General features: G+C 38.1%; 1 long non-coding RNA gene across 1 annotated transcript in view; it reads right to left on the bottom strand.

Annotated features, from left to right (window-relative positions):
• Positions 1-22566, bottom strand: part of LOC139128929 (uncharacterized) — a 35679-nt gene that overhangs the window by 1700 nt on the left and 11413 nt on the right. The window lies entirely within an intron of this gene.

The following is a 22566-nucleotide window of genomic DNA, read 5'->3' as shown; positions in this document are numbered from 1 at the left end:
GTCAATTGATATGTCAATCAATCAATCAATCTATCAATCAACCAATCAATCAATCAAAGCAATTTATAAGTGCTAGAATCAATTACACTGTTATTTTTGAAGGCACTGAAGTTAAAATACGTGAATTCTGTTACCATTGGAAGCAGATGGCACCTAGTCCTCACAAAGTAGAGCACAGGGCAGCACTTATTTTTTTTATCAAAGTTAACAGGCAGGCCACTACCTTTAATTGCTTGGTATTTTCAGTTTTTGTGGGTGTGTGTGGCAATGCCATTTTCTTGCTCTCCATAGTGAATTCCAACATACCCAGTTTTTTACAAGTCAACATATGTTGTGTCAATATATTAGTTTCGTTGTTCTCATTTACAAATGCCATCAATCTGGAATGATAATTTTTCAGACCTGATCTGTGTCAAGAAGATTAAAGCCCCAGTAACTCTTGAAAAACTTTCAAGGTGTATTGTCTCAGTTTTGTGTGTATTATAACAGTGGCCCTCGTTGTATTCTGCAAACAATTGCTTGATGTAATTTATCAACACACCCATTCTGTAGTAATCACCATTGTTATTGTTGAAGTCATTGTCAATGACATAGTCCCCATTCAGAATTGTGACATCAGTCTTCATAGAGCATTCAAATGAAGTCTGTATAATATACGGATAGTTTTTCAATCGGATGCGAACCCACAACATACGGCATCAGTCGCCTAGCTGAGAGGCCTGAGACAGAACCAGTCGGCTAAATCTCCACTCCCAAAAAGAGTGGTTCAATAGCCGGCTAAGTTGTTACATTTTTCTGACTGAGACCTTTCAACACGTTGTAGAGTTCGTGAAGCACTCACGCTCGCATGCTCACTATCATACATCGCACATACACACTTTATCGAAGCCAAGAAACAAATTTCATCGCTTTAACTGGGCGAACAATAACCTCGGGGACAATTCTGTCCACCAGCAGTGTTACCGACCCAGGATAGAAAATACGGATAGTTTTCAATCGGATGCGAACCCACAACATACGGCATCAGTCGCCTAGCTGAGAGGCCTGAGACAGAACCAGTCGGCTAAATCTCCACTCCCAAAAAAGAGTGGTTCAATAGCCGGCTAAGTTGTTACATTTTTCTGACTGAGACCTTTCAACACGTTGTAGAGTTCGTGAAGCACTCACGCTCGCATGCTCACTATCATACATCGCACATACACACTTTATCGAAGCTAAGAAACAAATTTCATCGCTTTAACTGGGCGAACAATAACCTCGGGGACAATTCTGTCCACCAGCAGTGTTACCGACCCAGGATAGAAAATACGGATAGTTTTCAATCGGATGCGAACCCACAACATACGGCATCAGTCGCCTAGCTGAGAGGCCTGAGACAGAACCAGTCGGCTAAATCTCCACTCCCAAAAAAGAGTGGTTCAATAGCCGGCTATTGTACTGTGAATCCAGTGATTGTTTTCATGTCGAGGCATCAATAAATAAGTGTGATTGGATTGTATCATAAAAATGTATGACACAGGTTAATATCCTTGTACCAATTTTGAAAGAAATCAGTTGAGACGTATTGAGTTATGGCTAAAGGCATAAACAAATCATAACAAATGGCCAGCTGGCAGCTATCAATTGCATCATATGACAACAAAATTGAGAGGTACATGTATTACAAAGGTTTATGTCCTTGTACCATATTGGAAGAAATCAGTTGAGGCATGTCTGAGTTATGGCTTAACCCTTTTCCTGCCAGACAGTATTAAGACTAAATATTACTTCCCCATCAGCCAAGTCAGTAAAAAGCGGTATTGAGCCAAAAACATGAAGTATTTTCACACACTTGGCTTGGTCTGTTATAGCATCTTTAGTAAAAAAATCAAGTTTATAGTATTGATGTTTTCAACAGCTTTCAATTGATGTACAGTATTATGTTAAAATACGCCATATTTTGTTTTCATTAATTTTAACCATCTTGACCTGATGGTGAAATATGGACTTGGCAGGAAAAGGGTTCTGACATGAAAAAAATCGTAACAAAATGGCTGCCTGGTAACTCTATTGGGTCGTATCACAATAAATATCAACATGAACATGTATAACATAGGTCTATGTCGTTGTACCAACTTCAAAGAAATCAGTTGAGACATGTTTGGGTTACGCTGTGGGTTACGGCTGGAAACATGAAAAATCGTAACAAAATGGCTGCCTGGAGGGCATATTGGATTGTATTTTAACAAATAGAGATGCATATGTATGACATAGGTCCATGTCCCTGTACCAATTTTGAAAGATATCAGTTGAGACACACTGGGTTATGGCTCAAGACATGAAAAAATTGTAATGAAATGGCCACTGGGCGGCCATATTGGATTGTATCAGAAGAAAAATCTACAAGCATATGTACGACATAGGTTAATGTCCTTGCACCAAATTGAAAGACATCAGTTGACACATGTCTTGGTTACGGCTCAAGACATGAAAAACTTGTAAAAAACTAGCTGCTAGGTGGCCATCTTGGGTCATATTGTGAAACTATTAAATCAACGTACATCTGTATGGAGTCTGGTGCTATACTTGTGCAAAGTTTGAAAGAAATTGACCAAGCCTTGTCTGAGATATCTGCGTGAACAGGGGAAGGCATGCATGTGCGCGGACTTACAGACGGAACTCAATCTATAAGTCCCTGGAGTTCGTTTGTGGGGACTAATTAATGAGGTATATGATAGTGTGCCATTAGGTGCCTTAACCTGCCATACCGGTATATGAACCATTTAGTCCTTTTAGTTATTTAATTATTCACATTTATGTGATATTAAGGGTAATGACCTTTGACCCCAGCATAATTGATGAGGTGTATGACAGTTCATCATAAGGTGCTATAACCTACCAAATATGAACCATCTAGCCGTTTAAATTACCTAGTAATTCATATTTATGTGATATTTACGGTCAATGACCTTCAACCCAGTTGACATATTGGCGAAATGGTTTGATCCAACGTTTCCGCACTCTCGAAGTTGGGTCCTTCATTTCATGCATAATAAGGGATTTCCTTCAAATGAAGGGCGCCCTCTCTTTAGTTTCGATGACCGTTACACCATGTTTCACGGCTAGAAAAATCGGCAAAAAACACTGCAAAAGGTTAGTATTTATGGAAATTTTCCATATCCTTGCCATTTATATTGCCTCCAGTCGTGACCTATGTAAATTTTTTCAACAATCAGGGCAAATCTTTTGTAGAAATCACCAGATACGATTTTTGTAGACATGTTGACCTCGCCTTATACAGCACTGCGTCGCTTGCGTTGGCAAGACATTTAATTTAATTTGCAACCAGGTTTGGTCGGATTTGAATCTCATGACTATGATTTTCTGCAAAGTTTTGGTGTTCAAAACGGACAAATATGAATTTAACACGCCTTTGAAATGAGGTCTGTTCGGTGTTGAATACCGTTAAATCCAATAAATATGGTGGCCATGCACACGCAAACAGCTTGAGACGCGTTGGTATCACATATCATTGCGTATTTTCAGTATCCCAGTTGTTGTAATCTTTTATTTTTTGAGCAAAATTTGTGATCAAGAATATATATAATGATGGTTTTGTTTGTTTAAGTATGATCCACTTACCGAAATACATGTGTCTTTACATTTTGTTGCAGATATACTGTGGCTGATAACCTACCACAGCCCGTTCTGGCAATGGCACATGGCTTACAATATTCACCGGTATTTTGTACCTGTATCTATGTTTACTAACAGTTTGAGTTTATGGTAACGTTTGGCCACAAGAAATTCACGTACTTTGAAATCATTTGTCATAGTTTTGAAAAATAAGAATTAAATGTTTGAAAGAAATCTATTTTGTTGAAAAAAGGAGAGTGTTTGGATCCTTAGCCATATCAAGCAGTGCAAGTAAGGATGCTTTATTGAGAAGTTGCATAAACTACGGTATGCCATATGCCACAGAGCATGGAAGGTTGCCCCTGACAGAAGTAAAACTTGCGGCAGCAAGTCTTCTTAAATGGAGGGCAACTTAATAATATTACAGGCCAATCGCAAAAGTGGCATATTAAATTTTTTGCCAATTTTGTGACTCAAAGACTGCAATATGCAACAGCACAAAGTTGAACCATGTGAATATTTCTTTGTCCCTGAAAAAACATCTAAACAGTGTACACAGAGCCTGGGAAATCTAAACAGTGTACACAGAGCCTGGGTCAAGATTTCAAAAGCTGTTTCACTTGTCAGAAACTCCATAGTCGAGGGGTTTTAAGTTTGAAACAGGATGCTCAGTGCACAAAAAACACATTCATTGTCAAAGAAGATACTGTTGAAAAAGGATTGATGCAGTTATGTCATGGAAAGTAAAAGTAACATTGGCCTGCTCTCTGATATTGAAATACGGTTGTCAGACTTGGCCAGTATGTGCTAAAAAGATGCCACAAATTTGAAAAGCACCATGTAACTGTTGTGCTAGAAGGCAAAGAATTTATTCTTCCTTTAAAATCATCGCTTTCATGTGATATTCAGAAAGAGGTGGCCCACAGTCTCGGTTTACAGGAGACTACCATAGTTTTAAGTTATTCTCAGAAGACCAGCCATTGTATTGCTGTTTCAAGTCACACACATTGCACAAGAAAGTGCTTTTGATCAATATCTCTGGACTTGGAGATGTGAGGTCACATAAAGCAAAAACTCATCCAGATAAGAATAAGTGTGGTCCATGTGGTAAATGTGGGATAAAAAAACAAACAGATGGTACCATGTTGTGGGAAAACCAGAGGAATATGTCCGAGCTGGTTAAAATCTAGGGGCATGAATGAACAGTATTGTTTCTGCAATGCGTGTCGCCTAGCTTTATATAGATAAAGAATTTTCTGGAAGAGATGGAGGGGATGATGAGAAAGCACCAATATTGATGTCACAGAGGCCAATGGTTCTACTCCGGAATAAAAAGGACGCGATGCATACGCCATTCTACATACTCAGAACGCCCAAATAATCACGTGATGCCGGTACAAACAAACCCACATGTGTACTGAACGCGTATAGAAATACACGTACGTCTGTGCGCGTTTGCGCACATGGCTTTGTTTGTACCGTGGTCGATTCGAATTCCGGGTTTGGCCTATTGTTTAATCTGTACTTTAACTGGCCCAGGTTTACACTCCACTGATGTTGATGACAAAAACCTCTTTCTCACACAGTTTAATCTCTACTCCAGTGATATCGATACTTCCGTTCCTGACATAGTGTGTCTTTGTCCAGAACACTTCAATACATGGATGGAAAAAACTGAAAATACTGCAGCATGCCAGATTGTAGAAAGCGCATTACATCGAATGTGCGGTTTCCGTCAAATGTTGACTTAATCAATGGCTTCTCCTCCATGATCATGGTGACTACATGAATTTTAGTTTTGATGGAAAAAGTCAACTGTGTGGAAAATGTTACATGCAACTTTACCATATTGTTGAAAAAATGAAAAAACATCAAGTGCAATCTCTCAAGACTTATAATGACCTTTAGCAAGTCATTGAAGACATTGCCTCCAGTATCAAAAATACAACTGATATCACTGATATAGCCCTGAACAAAATGTCACTTTTTATTGCGCTAAATTATTAGAAAAGAGTCTGTCCTTCTTCAAGAGGCTAGAGGCTATGTTTTTCTTATAACCTCGGTGGTCTTTAATGCTCATACAGAGACTAAATAGAATTTAAACCAGCAACCTAAGGCGTCGGTGTTTTTCAATGTATTTTGGAAGCTGAATTTGCGATGTCAATCTCGCTCCCATTGCTTCTTGACAGTCATTTTAGAATGGGAAAATTCACAAACAGAGAGGTTACAATGGTCGCCACGGACAAGTAACTTTTGGCTTATTGACCTGAAAATTAAGTCAGTGTTCATTGAAAATTCAAAGACTGGACCCGTTGACATCTAAGCTTGCTCATGACTTTCATTGCATGCGGTCTTGCCACGATGCCATCCACTGTCACTCAACAAGTTAACATTGAAGAGTACGTCTTAGTAAAAGTCCCATTTTTGTGGTGATTTTTCACCACTGCACTTTATTTTTACCTTATTATAAACGCTCATACAAAGCACAAAAACTGCTGTGTGTTTCTTTTTTTTACCGTATCGACATATTGTGAGACACCGTAACTCACAGTCAATGCAATGAACTATGGTGAACGTACGCTCCACCAGCTGAACAGCTTTTTCATATGCAAAATCAGCGTACGGTATTTAACCGGTGGTATTGTTTGAATTGCATTTTATTGGAAGTGATTATATGATTCTTTTCATCAATTCTTCATGCAATTTTACGAAAAAATCTTATGGAAATGTTCACAATGACATAATATGATACCGTGTTCCCTCGCTAGAAAATCGCTCTCGTGAATTCGATTTCTAGGTAATTACTTTTTTCCACTTGTCCCGTAGGGCAATTGGCATCGGAGGTTCAATTGCCCGAACGTGACTTTCCCTTGCCCTGGGCAATCGACAACCCTTAGTGTCTTTCCCTACCCTTGTAACTTACGATTTTTGAGTGAACCCATCTCAGATTCCTCCGACCTCCCCCCCCCGGCCATAAATAATGACGGCTCCCTAATTACCCTACGCAACTCTTTTGGCATGATTTGTTCAAAGTCTAAGGCCAGAGATACCATGAATAGGACAGTTTTGAGTACCCCACAAGGAAAACTTTGCCGGTTGCTTCACCCCAGATAGTTTTGTCATAACAAGTCTTGAAAATATTGATGTAGGTCAACCAATGTCAGTCCACTTCACTGTTTTAGTGTTTTGCAATAGCTGCACATCCTGTACTCAGAAAACTAGCCCATCAGGGCAGTTTAAAGCAAGATCCTACAAGTCTAGCTGTGTTGAAATAGCTAGAACTTGTGATAAGAAATTATACTGCTGTCTTGCTTGGCAGCTAGTGATGAGACACGTATTTTGAGAAATATTGCCAAGCGATGAACAAAACATCTTGTTGACCATTGATTTTTTTTACTTTTTTGAAAGGTCACAAAAGGTCAAACTCAGTACAGTACCTGGTGATTACGCAGAGCTGCTCTGTCTATGCTATGCCCTGAAATGTCCTGTTCAGATATATATACCCATGACAAAATGCTATTGTACACATTTGGCTCAAAGTATCAGAATGTTGAACCTTTTCGAATCATTTGACAAGGGGATGGTCTGTATTCATTGCTTTTACACACAGAATGGCTTGATAGTGACTAGGACCTCTGTGACCTTGACAATGAAAATATGCCCTTAAATCCATGGTATCAGGCTAATGCCAGATTGGCTGGACTGCAGGTGATACAAAGTAAAATGAATGAGATCTTTTTGTGTGAGATATTGTTTCCCTGAGCACAGAGGTTGTTTTGCTTATATCTCTCTTTACATGGCTTTCCGTAGCAGTAATTGGCAACTGAGAATGGCATCAATCAAGCAGCTAGCCCCTTTGTATCATGCTTTTGATTGGTCAACCTAGTATCTTCGTCTCCTACCAGGCATCTCCATGATTTGCTGCAAGCACCATCTTGCATCCTAGATCACCTGCAGTCTGGGGGATTTACAACAAGCATAACTGGCTTCAGCTGGAGAGAGCTTGCACTTGATGAAGCCCATGAACAACTTATCAATTTAAGTGTCAAAACTGCAGTTCATAAGCCCTCTCCTGAATTGCTTGACAACATGGCAAAGTATTTGCCTTTCAGGGCTTCATGCCTTAAAAATCTGCATTCTGAAATAACCCCCGAAAAGAGTGGCAAAAGTGTACAGATACAGATAAATGCAGAAGGGAATGAGGGAGACTGATGAAGGGTTGTGCCGAGTGTATTATAAACAAGCGACCTAGCGGCCGATATAGCTCCGCTGTGTTTATGTAGAGAATAACTATTTTTTACACATGTTGATGAGGAAGGTGGAAATCTTTGATAGCTCAATGCGAGGCCAGAAAAAAGTGGCTAAAATAAGCTGCAAAAATATACAATTGAAGATTTAATCATACTTTGAATATATCACATCGGATCATCCCTAAGAACATGTCAACCAAAGCTATCTGATGAGTAGTTTTTTGAGAATAAAATTTTCTGACCAAAAATGGCAACAATTGCCCCAAAAAATGAAATTGCAGATTTCATCATAATTTCAAGAGATCAAATTTAGTTCATAACTTTATCTATAGAAACCTGTATACCAAATTTCAAAGCTGTTAGACCAGTACTTTTTGTGAGAAACACATTTTTTGACCAAAACGGAAAAAATTGCCCCAAAAAATCAAAATTGCAGATTTCATCATTATTTTTAATACATATCATTTAGTTCATCTATAGAAACCTGTATACCAAATTTCAAAGCTATCGGATGAGTAGTTTTGGAAATACACGTTTTGACCAAAAATGGCAAAAATTGCCCCCAAAATACAAAATTACAGATTTCATCAGAAATTCATTATATATTACTGAACTCATCTGTAGAAACCTGTATGCCAAATTTCAAAGCTATCAGACCAGTAATTTTTGAGAAACACATTTTTTGACCAAAAATGGCAAAAATTGCCCCAAAATTACAAAATTGCAGATTTCATCATAATTTCAACAAATATCATTAAGGTGATCTGTAAAAACCTGTATACCAAATTGCAAAGCTATCAGATGAGTAGTTTTTGGAAATACACATTTTTTGACCAAAATGGCAAAAATTGCCCCAAAAATACAAAATTGCAGATTTCATCCACATTTCAATAAATATCATGTAGTTTATCTGTAGGAACCTGTATACCAAATTTCAAAGCTATCAAATAAATAGTTTTGGAAATACACATTTTTTGACCAAAATTGCAAAAATTGCCCCAAAAATACAAAATTTCAGATTTCATCAGAAATTCAATATATATTACTCAGTTCATCTATACAAAAGTGTATACCAAATTTCAAAAGTATTAGACCAGTACTTTTTGAGAAATACATTTTTTGACCAAAAATGGCAAAAATTGCCTTAAAAATGCAATTTTGCATATTTCTGCACAATTTGAACAAATCTGAAATAGATCATCCCTAGGGACATATGTACCAAATATCAAAGCTATCTGACTGGTAGTTTTGAAGAAGAAGATTTTTAAAGATATTTTTACCAAAATGACAAAAATTGCCTTACAAATACAAATATGCAAATTTCACCATAATTTGAACAAATCTGACTGAAGTTACCCTAAGTAAACTGCATATCAAATTTCAAAGCAATCGGACAAGCGGTTTCAGAGAAGAAGATTTTTTTACCAAAAACACCAAAAATTGCCCCAAAAATACAAATATGCAAATTTCACCACGATTTGAACAAACTTAAGTGTGGTCACCCCAAGTGAACTGCATATAAAATTTCAAAGCGATTGGACTTGCAGTTTCAGAGGAGAAGGCAATTGTTGACGGACGACGACGACGGACGACGACGATGGACGACGACCGACGGAAAATCAACCTATTTGATAAGCTCTGCGTCGCTGACAGCGGAGCTAAAAAATCTGTGAGAGCTCTGTTTTTGCTGCAACCCCTGAAAAAAATCTTTGGAAAAGTTGTTCAGGAAGACTTGATGACATTTTATGAAGTAGGTCAAAGAGCTCTAGCAGACTACATCTCTACTAGGCTTTTACATAAACCTAGTACAGAAGCTCCTGTGAGGAGGAGAAAATTAAAAACATTTTCAGGGAAGGTTGTAGTAAAAGGAGAACACGTACAGCTGATGCTGACAAAAAAAATAGTTGACGCCTGTTTAAAAAGGCAAATTGCTCACTCAATAAAATCTGGTGTGCCATAGAAGGCTTTGTGCAATTTATTCCCCTCCCACGTGCAATCTGTGATGCAGATGGGTCTATGCACCATCAAAGCTCAAAATCAAACACAACTTAAGTATTACAAAAAAGATATGACACATGCAGCATCATAAGTGAGGCACTGCCTGAGAATTGGACAGCTGAAATGGTAATACTTGAAGGTATGTTTTGATTCAGTGTGCGCCAATAAGACAGTGTTTTTGCTAAGGTTGGGGAAAAGAGGTAAATGATTTGGGAACCCGGTAGCAATTCTGTGTCCCCTGATCTGATTGCATTGATACCAAGAGGAACCCTGGTAAAATGGCTGGGGAACCCCGGTAACATTTACTGGGGTACCAGCCTTAACAAAAACACTGTAAGATCCCATCATCAAACATTCAAAGACTACTTAATCTATACCATAAGGGACTGGACGTAAATTAGCAGGGAGGAGGGCCAGGGGGATTTGGGGGAGGGTCACAAATTTTTGAGCCTGGGGGAGGGTCACAATTTTTTGAATCCTCTAAGGGGGGGACACAAATTTTTGGGCTTGTTGTCGGTGCACTAAAAGAAGAAAAAAATTGTTTGTGTAGGCAATTATGGTCACATGACATCACTCACACACTGCCTCTTACTTTTTATTAAGTGCTCATTCCCAACTCGCTGTGTATCTCTTCCCCACCATTATCTTAAACAGGATTGTCTCTCTTGTTGCCATTCTTATCGCCATTAAGTTTATAGCAAATCCAATCTATTGTTTCACAGCTGACCCACCATATTAAAAGGATATTATGATTCATGGCATTCTGGCTGCACATTGTACCATGTAGTGGGTTTTGTTAATAAACACTGGACAGTGTTTTTGCTAAGGTTGGGGAACAATGGGAACCCTGGATAAATTTCTGTTGTCCTCTAGTAAGACTGCACAGATATACCAAGGCTAACCCTGGTAAAATGACTGGGGACCCTGGTAACATTTACCTATAGGTACCGCCCTTAACAAAAACACTGCTGGATATTACCACAATATCTTACATTGTTCTACTGATGTAGTCAATCTTGAACCTCTATTTGACAATATTATTTCTCATTCCACTTTTTGTTGATCAACAAAGTTCCCTCTCTTGCATAAGTCACTTCCCTTTAAAGTTTAAGGCCAAGCTCCACCCTGCATCAGTCACTTTTTAGGTACATGAATTTTAGTTTTTAGAGATACTATCGTTTGAAATTAAGAGCAAGCTTTGGTGTGATAATTGATAATTTTGATTCTAGAAAAATGATTTTAGTAAAATTAAATATTTAGGTACAGTCATCTGATTGGTATGGCTACTTGTGGCATTTTTCAAGTTTATATTGGCTTTACTACGTGGGTACTATCTTTGGAATGGATAGTGTTCATTTGTGTTGTTGATGGCAGGATATATGACATTTGTTGAAATTTAATGTGGGTAATTTATACAGTGAATTAGCCATGTTGATCACTATTCAGATTGAACTTGGTTAAATATGGTGAAATCCCAATGTCATTTCAGAATATGGAGACTTGATTGATCATGAAATAGTGTTTGCCACTTCTGTGTCAAATCAGGATCAGTCTAATCCTCTCTTATCTAGGCTGCTCTCCGTGATATGTTTAAAATGCAAAGAAACGAGGCACAAAAAATTGACAAAAGAAGACTTGATTATCATGAAATAGTGTTTGCCACTTCTGTGTCAAATCAGGATCAGTCTATCCTCTCTTATCTAGGCTGTGCTTTCTGTGATATGTTTAAAATGCAAAGAAATGAGGCACAAAAATTGACAAAGTATTTTCAATGTTAAAACATCATAATTTCACACTATAGCATTCAATCTATTACGATACTTTGAATTGTTTGCTTAAAATATTGCATGAATAGGAATAGCCTTTCTGTTGACCTTTCCCCACAAACAGGGCAACATGAACAAAACTTTCATTGTCTACTCGAACACATAGTACATTTTGTAAAATTGGATTTGATATGAGTGCAATGAGCACATGTACATGTATTTTCAGTTCTCTGACTACACAGGTCTATTGGAAATATAATAAATTCAGTGAATAATGGGGTCATGCACACACATGTAGTTGTATATCTGTACCAGGAATACATTTTAAAACATACTTTCCATTATTTCCTCCCCACGTAGAGATTAAACTGCTCAATATATTGTACATTGAACAAATTATATTGCTGTGGAGATCAATATGTCACATCGTGTTTCTGCAGTATTCCCTCAATGGTCAACGTGATACATTCCAAAATTATGAATTTCACTAATATTTTGATAAATGTAAATTATAATTCATAAGAAAAAATGGCAGGCACAATTGTGCATTAATATAAAAGAAAACATTTGAAGAACATTATTTATTACAATCATTCTTAGTGGAGTATAAGTGTGCTCTACTCCATTATAAGCCAATTTGGGCATTCATTATATGAATTGTTGGACAGCCTATTGAATCACAGCATTCCACATCTGCACTTCAAAGCCAAAGTGAAAGGGCACATATTTACTGCCTACTTTACATGATATATGCCATTGACTTGGTGTAGCAGTCTAAGCCCTAGGAGAATGGTTAGAGTATTCAGCTATTGGCTGCTTTGATTGCCTCCAACAATGGCATACTCATCACACACAGGTGCAACCACAATCGCAACGTAAAGGCCTATGCACCCAGTAGGGAGAGCTCTTCTGGGTAAGTACATGTAGCCTTCGCGTAGCGACAGTGGTGCACATACGGTACAACTGTATCCTCCTAGCATAGGGCAATATTGCTGTTGTACCTCAATATTTGGACTGGTGTTTAGGTAGGACGTCAACTTGATCAAATCCTAAAAACTAAAAGCTTAAATTTGAAAAAAGGCAAAACCTTCAGCTTCGAAACTGCAGCTACGTAAGGCAATATATGATACCACGGTACTACCAAAAGAGTGTGGTAGCTCCTAGCTTTGCTTGGCAGGGCTGTGCGTTAATTACCAGCGTTATACTTTACTTTATTGCTCAACAACACACTTAAGGAGTGTGGTAAAGCAGAAATTGCAAAACTCACCAAACACTGGATGAAGCTGCTGCTGGGAGAGGAAATAAAGTCCAAATATACGGCCTGGGTAGGAGGCTGTATAACGCCGAACACACAACTTGATCCTTAATATATTTTTCATAAACCAAGAAGTCAATCATTTAAACATACAGACCTTTATTTCCTGAAAATGATAGGCTAAAATGTACAGTGTACGTCCAGAGAACTTCTTGGTACAGCGCGACACTTGTAAACAAACTTGAATGCGTTGAAGTTATTTGTATATATATACAGAATGATGTTCACAGTCACACTTGGAAGTTGTGACAATTTAGTCCAGTTGTAAGTGAAACATATTTATGAAAATCATCATTAAATTAAGTACTTTCAATACTTAGACCCTCAATCAATTTTGACAGTCAGGAAGAACAGACAGAAATAATTGAGTGAAATTAATGACTTGTATGACGAATCTCTGACTTAAAATAATGTAAAAGTTACTGGCATTTTCCAGAATACAATGTACGTACCAAGCTTGCAGGTCAAGTCCAGAGGGTCAAGTATGATATCAAATAGGCCCAGAAGAAAGCTTTAAATAGCTTTGAAACAAGCAGACTGCCAATCTTGTTAAGCAGTCATGATCTAGTACAAAGACTTTAAATTTTTTCACATAATGCTATGCTTGGTGTCTGCCTCCATGGTGTACAACATACTGGTACATGATTCGGCGTCACTCATCAGAGGACTGCACTTTCATTGGAAATATTTGTGAGTTCACATGGTGGTGTAATCTTACATCCTGTTCAGAAATGGCTAATATTATGATACTTTGGACAAAGCTATTTTTGTCAACATTTTACAGTACTGTCTGTCAATGCACCAATTTTAAAAAATATTCATTGCCACCATTTTAATACTTCAATAGTGTAATGGTCATGCTGCTTGACACTTGAATTACAAGAATCTGTACTAGATATGTTCCAAGTTAAAGGGACAAAGTTGCTCATTTTTGACATTATTTTGCCATTTAAATTTCTTTTGATGGATTATTCCCACTGAAATATGCTCACTCTCTGGTTATTGCAATTCATTTTCATCTTTAATAAGACACATTAACATGTGAAATTAACTATGTTAAAATTTTTGGTAAATACCTTCCATGCATGCATATGAGTTGAGCTGTGACAACCAGAGATTGCAGTTTTAGCCTATTTCAGTGAGCAGCAGAAAAGCATATATACAACAGAAATTAAAAGGACCAAAATTTGGTCAAAAATGAGTGACTTTGTCCCTTTAATGGCCAATATGAAAATGGATAAAATTCCATGTTTGCTGTTTTGTTATTTTTGCCTGTCAGTCACTGTTATTTTTAACAATGGTGTGGACAAGATGTTGGTTTTGTTGTTTACTTTGCAGTTCTGAGTTACATAAATGCATAAGATTTCAGAATTTTTCAGTATTAGCTGCTGTATTTTAGCATGATATGCTCTGTATTGATTCAGTTTGTCAGCCTAGCCTGATGACACTTGAGCAGTGGTGTCATTATTTGTGTCCAGTGAAGTCTTAAACTGTTTTTTTTTTTGTGGTTTGTTCCACATTTACAAGTGTGCTGACAACATGGAAAATTGAGAATTTCATCAAACTTGTGCAGTAAATCAAACAATGAATTAATTTAATCATAGAGTGTTTCCTATGGTGTTCCCCAGAACAATCCGCCCCTACCAAAATGGAAATAAGAATACCAGTACTCATTTATCTGGTGATTGGTTTACTAAGTTTAAACAGTGTAAGAGTTAAACAGTATATTAAACCATTATCATAACAATCAAAATGCATATTGTGTAGGCAGAGAAATCAGGGTTTCCCTTTTATTAAAAGTACTTATCTATAGCATAGAATTATCCAGATTTTTGTCTACAAGATTAGTTTTACCCATGCTGGTCAAATGTGACTGACACATCATTGAAAGTATTCTTAGGTAAGGCTGACATCCATATCTAGACTTGTTCTTGTCACAAGCAGAAGCAAATAAAAAAATTTGCTGACATCCCTTGCTGGTGTCCATCTATTTTGCCGTGTGTTGTAAATCCCCAACTAAATTTTTGAACGTTGAAGATCCGATCAATTTGTAATATTATATTTTTTGAAACTTTACCAAGTCCTAAAGACTTGGAAAGAGCGCGTAGAGATGGTAAAGCAAAAAAAATGTACAGCATATATGAATCAATTGACCTGCAAACAGTACTTCCAAAAGAAAATTGGATGGTTTTTTTGGTGACGAAAAACTAAGCGGTTATTGGTGAATTTTCTGTGTGAAGAAATTCCAGACTTTCTGAAGCCCTACCTTGGAGTTGACAAGGAGTTTGTCATTGCAGGGGGGTTTTGATGGGCAAAAGAAAGACAAAGCAATAATTGTGAGTGGAAATTACCCTTCTCATGAATACCCTGCATATTTTTCAAATCATGAAGAAACTGATACACGTATATGGCGCCATGTCCCTGTTTCAGTAAAAAAGAACATACTTATATACTCGCCAGATACAGATGTTTACCACATCGGATTACCTCTGATGGCATCTGAGCTATCAGACAGAAACATCTTTATACAGCTCAGTGCATGTGCAGATGATCAGTCATATGTACATTTAATAAATTAATTAAAGCCTTAGCAAATGATCCAGATCTTGCTTAAATTGATCAAGACATAAGAGCAAAATGTCTCCAAACTCTCTATAAATCACATCCGGTTGTGACTTTTTTGTCATTTTTGTTGGCTGTGGAAAAGCAACATTTCAGAAAGAATTTTTCCAATATTCAGAATTTGTTTCTGGTGGAATTGCCACCGCGACCTCAGGCACTCTTGCAGACACAGAGAGTGGCATCTGGGAGAAAGGCCTATCTCTCTTTCTTTTAATTGGAACTATTTACTACCAGAAACATCACAGTGAGTTTGAATCACAACATGACAGCCCATATGACCAGTTTAAAGCCATGAAATGAGATGAAACATTTGACACTGAATTGGAATTACATATTCAGTGGCTTGAAAAAATCAGAAATACCATCCAAGTTAGAATTCAGAGGGAGGAGGATCTAATTCCAAACCCAACAGCTTTAAAATACCATTGGCTCAGAACTTGTTTCATCTCTGATTCATGGTCACAGTCAGAAAGGGGCCAGATTGTCTTACGTGGATATGACAACTCTGGCTATGTTGTCAATGGTAACAAGTTATCACCCATATGGGATTCACCAGAAAATTTGTCCCAAGTACAGGAAAGGATGGCATTCTATACCAAAGGGTGTAATGTTAAAAATCTGGGTGCAAAAATAATTTTGCAAATGTACAAAGTCAATAATGCTTGTGGCCCAGGGTGCATGCAATTGTTTAAATTGTGCCAATACTGGAGATCAGAGTGACAGCTTAATTGATGACATTGTTTTTGACAAAACCAACAAAGGCAAACCACAGAAGCATTGGAAATCAAAGAAATTGATGAGATCAATATCAAATGATCTTGCTGAAGAAAACATGGTTGAAGTAGTAGAATACACAGATGAAGATGACGAAGAAGAAGATGGAGACAGTTCCGATGACTGATGTATATCCTGATCAATTTTCTGTCATTCACAAACTGTTGTCTGTACATTACTACCATGGATGTACATCCATGTTACTACTAACACCAAGGTGGCTGATCATTAAAACAAATGATACACATGTGTATATACATAAAGTTCAACTGCGTTCTCATTGAATTTAAACAATTTTAATTTAGACTGAAAATGACTGCTTCTAAGCTTAATAAATTCATATGTCTAATAGGTATGTCATCACGTATTCACGCATGGAGCCGATAGTCCGGTACGGTATACCAACACAGTGTGAAACCCACACAGTACATGCTGTACGGCGTACACTTCCCTCGGCGATGTTGCCGTGCACAAATGGTAAAAAAACGGGTTTCATGACATAAATTCACTAATACTTCCTACCAAGGAAGTAAATAGCAAAACAAGTATCATTGTGAAGAATGATAGCCTGGTATCTTCAAATAAACAGTCGCTAGAGCAAAATACTCGTAGACAAGTTACTTCCGCATTTGCCCCTACTCAGTGCTGCACGCCAGCATTAAACACTGCGTCGTTTTCGTTGGCAAGGTCAGAAAGCATTCAAACTTCCAATCAGAATGCAGATATACACTATGAATATGTATACAAACTATGAACTCTGCACAAGACGATTTACTTGGGGATAAACCAAATTTACATACCCGAGTATGTAGCCGAGTTCAGCTGAGGCAGCAGCGAGAGACCGTACGCAAAATTCACAAGATAGTTGGATAGTTAGGTGGGGAGCCTCTTTCACAGTTTTACATAAAAATGAGACTCAGTAACGTTTGGTCGCTTTACTTTTGATCAAAAACCTACCAAACCCATCAGACAAGGCCCTACTCTTACGCAGAAAACCAAAGCTCTCAAGCGTCGACTTTCTCTTCCGCGTTTGAGACTCGTTCTTCTCTTTCGCATTTGAGAGAAACAAATGTCGACTTTATTCGGCAATGGTCCGCTATTCGTGGGCGTAAATTGCTAGACTACATATAGCCACATCGGCACTTCTGAAATGTTATCTCCGGCTTGCAAGACAACAAAATATCAAAATATTATCATCAAAACCAGAATTTCGGGGCTAGAGAGCGAAACATCGCTGAAAAGTAGCTGGCCAAAATACGGAAGTAGCCGGTCAATTTGGCCGGCATCTGGCTAAAAGTGAACACGCTGCAAACAGAGGGCTTGTTGCGATGGACAAGTAGCCTTTGGCTCTTTGACCAGAAAAATAAGTGAGTGTTCATTGATAATTCAAAGACTGGATCCGTTGACACCAAAGTTTGCTCGTGACTTTCATTGCATTGCATGCACCTTTCCGCAATACCACTCATTGAGTCTGAACTGAAATTGAAAGAGTACGTTTTAGTAAAAGTCCTGTTTTGTTGTGCTGATTTTCGCTACCGTACTTTCTTTTATAGGGTAATAAACATTCATACAAAGCAAAAAATCTTCAGTTGTCTCCTTTCGATCGTACAGAGATATTGTGCGACAGCAAAACTTTAGCTCAAAGGGCAATGATCTTTGTGAACGTACCCTCAACCAGCTAAAATAGCTTTCTATATGCAAATCAGCGTACATTAATTAACAGCATTTTATTGAAAGGGATTCTATAGTACCATTGTTTTTGTAAACTCTTCATGCAATTTTATGAACTAAATGATGACCTCAAAGTAACAGCAAGTGCTAGACGGCACTTTTAACGCTGGTCGGAAATCCAGAATGCCGGACAAGGGAGCCATCATCAAGTCAGGCGCCGACTGGCATTGGCCATGCTAAAAGTAGTTCAGGCAGTGCTAATGTTTTGTTTACACTAAAGGTAATCTGTTCGCATATGTTGACATAGAGATTAATCCTCTGATAACAAGCTCGGGTTAGTCGGGTACTTCTAAGTTAATGGAGCGTTCCCCTAATGCTTGGATTGTACCTGCGGATGACCAAACCTCATTAACATATTATTTGCATAGTTTAGAAATATGCAAATTTCGGACCCAGATTCGAGAGTGTCTGCATGTGCACCAAAAATTAGTGCACTAGCCTTATTGGTTAGCCTAGAATTAGGTATGTACATAATCTATGAGGTATATGTTAATTTGCAATAGGTGCTGTAACCTATGAAATATTAACCATCTAGCCCTTTAAAGGTATACAACCACCTGTAATCTAAATATCCCCATGTATGGTCAGGGCATTCCTTGGTATTCAAAATGCCCATGTGAGGGCGCTGTTTTTAAAAAGTGGCCACCCGCTTAAACTCTGTGGTTGGTTAGATTTTCTCTTTGCATAGTAACTATTGCACAATTGGAACAGGTGACAGTATATCTTTAAGTTACCTAGTAATTCGCATTTTTGTGATATTTAGGGTCATTGACCTTTGACCCCAGTTGACATGTCGGCGAAATGGTTTGATCCCGTGCTTCGCACTGTGTACCAAAAATAAGCACTGTAGCCTTATTGGTTAGCCTAGAATTAGATATATGCATAATAATTAAAGGGACATTATTTGTATCTTTTGACTTTTTTTTTCATTTTTTCGATGACTGAAATCAACTGTCAAATCAATGGAAGACCTAAATTGTGACTATGGATGGCTTCAAGGATATGTAAAACCACATTCTTGCTCTTTACGGCAAGGTTCAATGTTGGTAAGGGTGTCAGCACGATTTGAACCAACCGCCATGATTGAACCCCTGCACATAACCAATATTACTACGCATACGTCAACCATCAAAGTACAGCTGGAACATAAAAGGCCTGTGACCTACATACTAACTTCAGCACAATGGATATCGAGGAGCACACGGTGCATAAACAAATGCACGTATCACAAACTACTGTCAAATAGTGAAACTAAGCAGGGCATTTGCTTTTAAGTTTCATTTTAGTATCGATGACACGGACTGTGGAACAAATGAAACCATAGACGCAATTGGTTCAATGGTAAAACTAAAACGATCGATGTCAGATTGCTGTGGTAATAGTGAAACAGGTACAATGTAATGCATTCCTGTGCATTTGATCATTAGCAAAACTTCGTCAATTTTAAGATTTTTAGACATTTTCTTGTCAATACGTTGGTTCGTTTTACAAACACGACATGATCACTTGTTGAACCTGGAAACATCACACTCGGACTGAACACTGCACGGTGTGTAGCATCGGTGACATTGTGACACCGCGCCGGGCGAGTACTGTCATTGATACTGCTCGCGATTGGAGTCACCTCTCGACACACAAGATCTGTTTGAAAGTTGTTATTCTCTGTGCATCGTGTAATTATTTGTATCAGTTGAATCGCATTTCGAACCAAAAGTGAGTACATCACAGTTACAGTTGCCTAGACCCATTCGCTTACGGCCTCTGTGCCTCCGACCCACTCCCAAAAGTGGACTTTACGTAAGAAGCGCAGCTGAGCACATCATGTACCTACATGAGTAAAGCCCTCCGTACGGCCTCCACGCCCTATAACGCTGGGAACACACAGACCTGTACGCAGGGCTAATCGTGCACCCAGGCGAGGTGGGTGTGCTTGAAAACAAAACTCAATGCAAGTTTTGGATTAAAATGGGTTGTTTTTGGTGGAGAAAACTGCACGCCGCAACCGAGGTGCTGCCAGCGGTTTGGCACAGCCCTGCCACGCAGAGTTAGCTTTCACCCAACAATGTACCGGTACATAATGTAAGTGTCAGTCGCCAAAGTACCGGTACATTGCTCAATTTCGCAATCACCTCGACAATAACATGACTGTCTACTGAAGTTAAATATCCCGTCATTTTACTCTGTTTTCACATTTCTATGCACAAAGGCTTTGGGCAAGTCTACATATGCATATGGAGGAACAAACGAGATGAAAAAGATCCGCAATTATAGACCTTGTCGTTGTCAGCTGGTACTGGTAGGCATTTGAAATGCCCATTCAAAATGTGCTCTGTAGCAGTAAAGAATGGTGTATCTAAGAGCAGGATTGGCCGTCAAGATCTCCATCAAAAACTGACCGTCAAAATGTAACTGAGCAAACTGGATTAGTAATAGGGAATCCCGAAACTGCAATACTGCACTTTTGACTTTCACTTCGTGTGGTTTATTTTTTTTACACGCGGATGCTTACAGTGGCCCAGATAGCAGTTTGCAGTGTGGTTACTGATCGCAGGTCAACCTGCCAACTCTGAGGTTAACAGTAACCTCCATAAACCTCAGACCCAAGGGTTTTTTTAAAGGTGTACGCAAATGGGATGGAAGTTGTCTGTGGTCGGCTACTGCTTGTTTGCAACAATATGAGGTCAAAGATGCAAATAATGTCCCTTTAATAAGGTATGAGATAGTTAACCATTAGGTGCTGTAACCTACCAAATATGAACTATCTGGCCCTTTAAGTTATCTGCTAATTCACATTTGTGTGATATTTAAGGCCAATGACCTTTGACCTCAGTTGACATGGTGGCGAAATGTTTTGACACCATGCTTCGCAATGTGTACCAAAATTAGCACTCTAGCCTTATTTGCTCTAAAAATTGAGGTAATAAAACTGTGTCACTGCATCATTTTTCCAATATGAATACGATGAGAAAGTAAATTTTTATTTTTTGTGGCCCTTATACAAGGAAGTCTACGGAAGACTGTCTTATACATAGGAGTCTATGGAGAACTGCCTGATAAATGGAAGTCTATGGAGAGTAAAACTAAAGAGTCCTCTAACACGGCCAAATTTAATTCCATTGTGAAACAAATTAATTGACGTGCATCTGTATGGGGTAGGGTAATATCCTTGTGCAAAGTTTGAAAGAAATTGACCATGGCATGTCTGAGATATCTGTGTGAACGGACGGACGCATGACATTACAAGATCTAAAATGAATTAAAGTCTATAGACTAAAATTCATTTGTCAATAATATAGTGGCCATTACTCATGTACAGGCTTTCTTAAGAAACTTATGATTGAAGCTTTTGTAAGGTATCAATAGTAGAACAAGAAAATGGAGTTGAGACATGTAAGAAAAATACTGAGAAAATAGCAAAAAGTTGGCATTGCTTGGGCTTGAAGACTAATATGCCTTCAAGTCTGCTTCAGGGAGCAGAACAAGAAACTGGTTTATGCTACGTACAGAAAAAAATATACCGCCAAGGGCATGCAGTGTGATGCTCTCATCAACAAAAAAGGTATTATATGAAAGGTATTAGCTGTTCAAAATCCCGATAATCCTCACTAGAAACCAAGTCAAAAGTGCTACAATGTTAGCAGAGATTAGGTAGCTTTTGAATTTTAAATTGTTACAGTTGAATCTGAACACCAAAATACCCTGAAACTTGGCTGAGCACTTAGCAATATGCAGCAGAGTTCCCTAAACCAAAGTCTGTTTTACTGCTTCAGAGTTTTAGACAACTCAGCAGGTAGCCCTACTGAGTCAACTGATAAGCGGCTGTTGCTATAAACCATTTACCACTTACACAGTCCAAACACAGTTGAGCATTGGATGATGTATTCTCAAAGTAACCACAAATTATTGTTTACTCACAGTATTTACTTCCCCCTTCAAAAATTCTTCCATTTACATTTGTAATATTGCCAGTCAAAATGGTTTGACCAACATAAATAGATCAGTTTACTCAGAGGGGCTGCCTACTGAGTTGTATCAGACTTCCCACACCCACACACTAGACTTTGTTTTGGCAAATGTCTTGGTATAAAGCTGAATGCTCTGCCAAGTTGCTAAGTAATTACTAACTTTGGTGTTCAGATAACAAGGGCAAATGCTGCAAGCCGCGAGTTCAGATAGAACACAATCTTTCAACTTGCTGGTGAAATTTTTTGCATCGAAAGCTGAAGCTTTAGAGTAATTTTAAAGTGTATTTTTAAAAAATAGCGTCATGGACACTGTTCCCACATTTGTTTTGAACATTTTTTCACGAGTGTTATGAATTAGAAATGTAAGATGCGAATAGCAAACAAGATCTTGAATGAAAATTCATGAAAATTATGTACATTTGCCATTATGTTATTGTGTAACTTTATAATTTATATAAATTTCACTACAATTTTGACAAATCCTACTGAGATCACCCCTAGGTCCACATTACCAAGTTTTAAATGAATTG

The sequence above is a fragment of the Ptychodera flava genome, unplaced genomic scaffold (assembly GCF_041260155.1).
Source record: "Ptychodera flava strain L36383 unplaced genomic scaffold, AS_Pfla_20210202 Scaffold_79__1_contigs__length_559180_pilon, whole genome shotgun sequence".
Classification (NCBI taxonomy): domain Eukaryota; kingdom Metazoa; phylum Hemichordata; class Enteropneusta; family Ptychoderidae; genus Ptychodera; species Ptychodera flava.
Note: the sequence above shows the minus strand (reverse complement) of the source record. Positions and strands in the feature narration are given on the sequence as shown.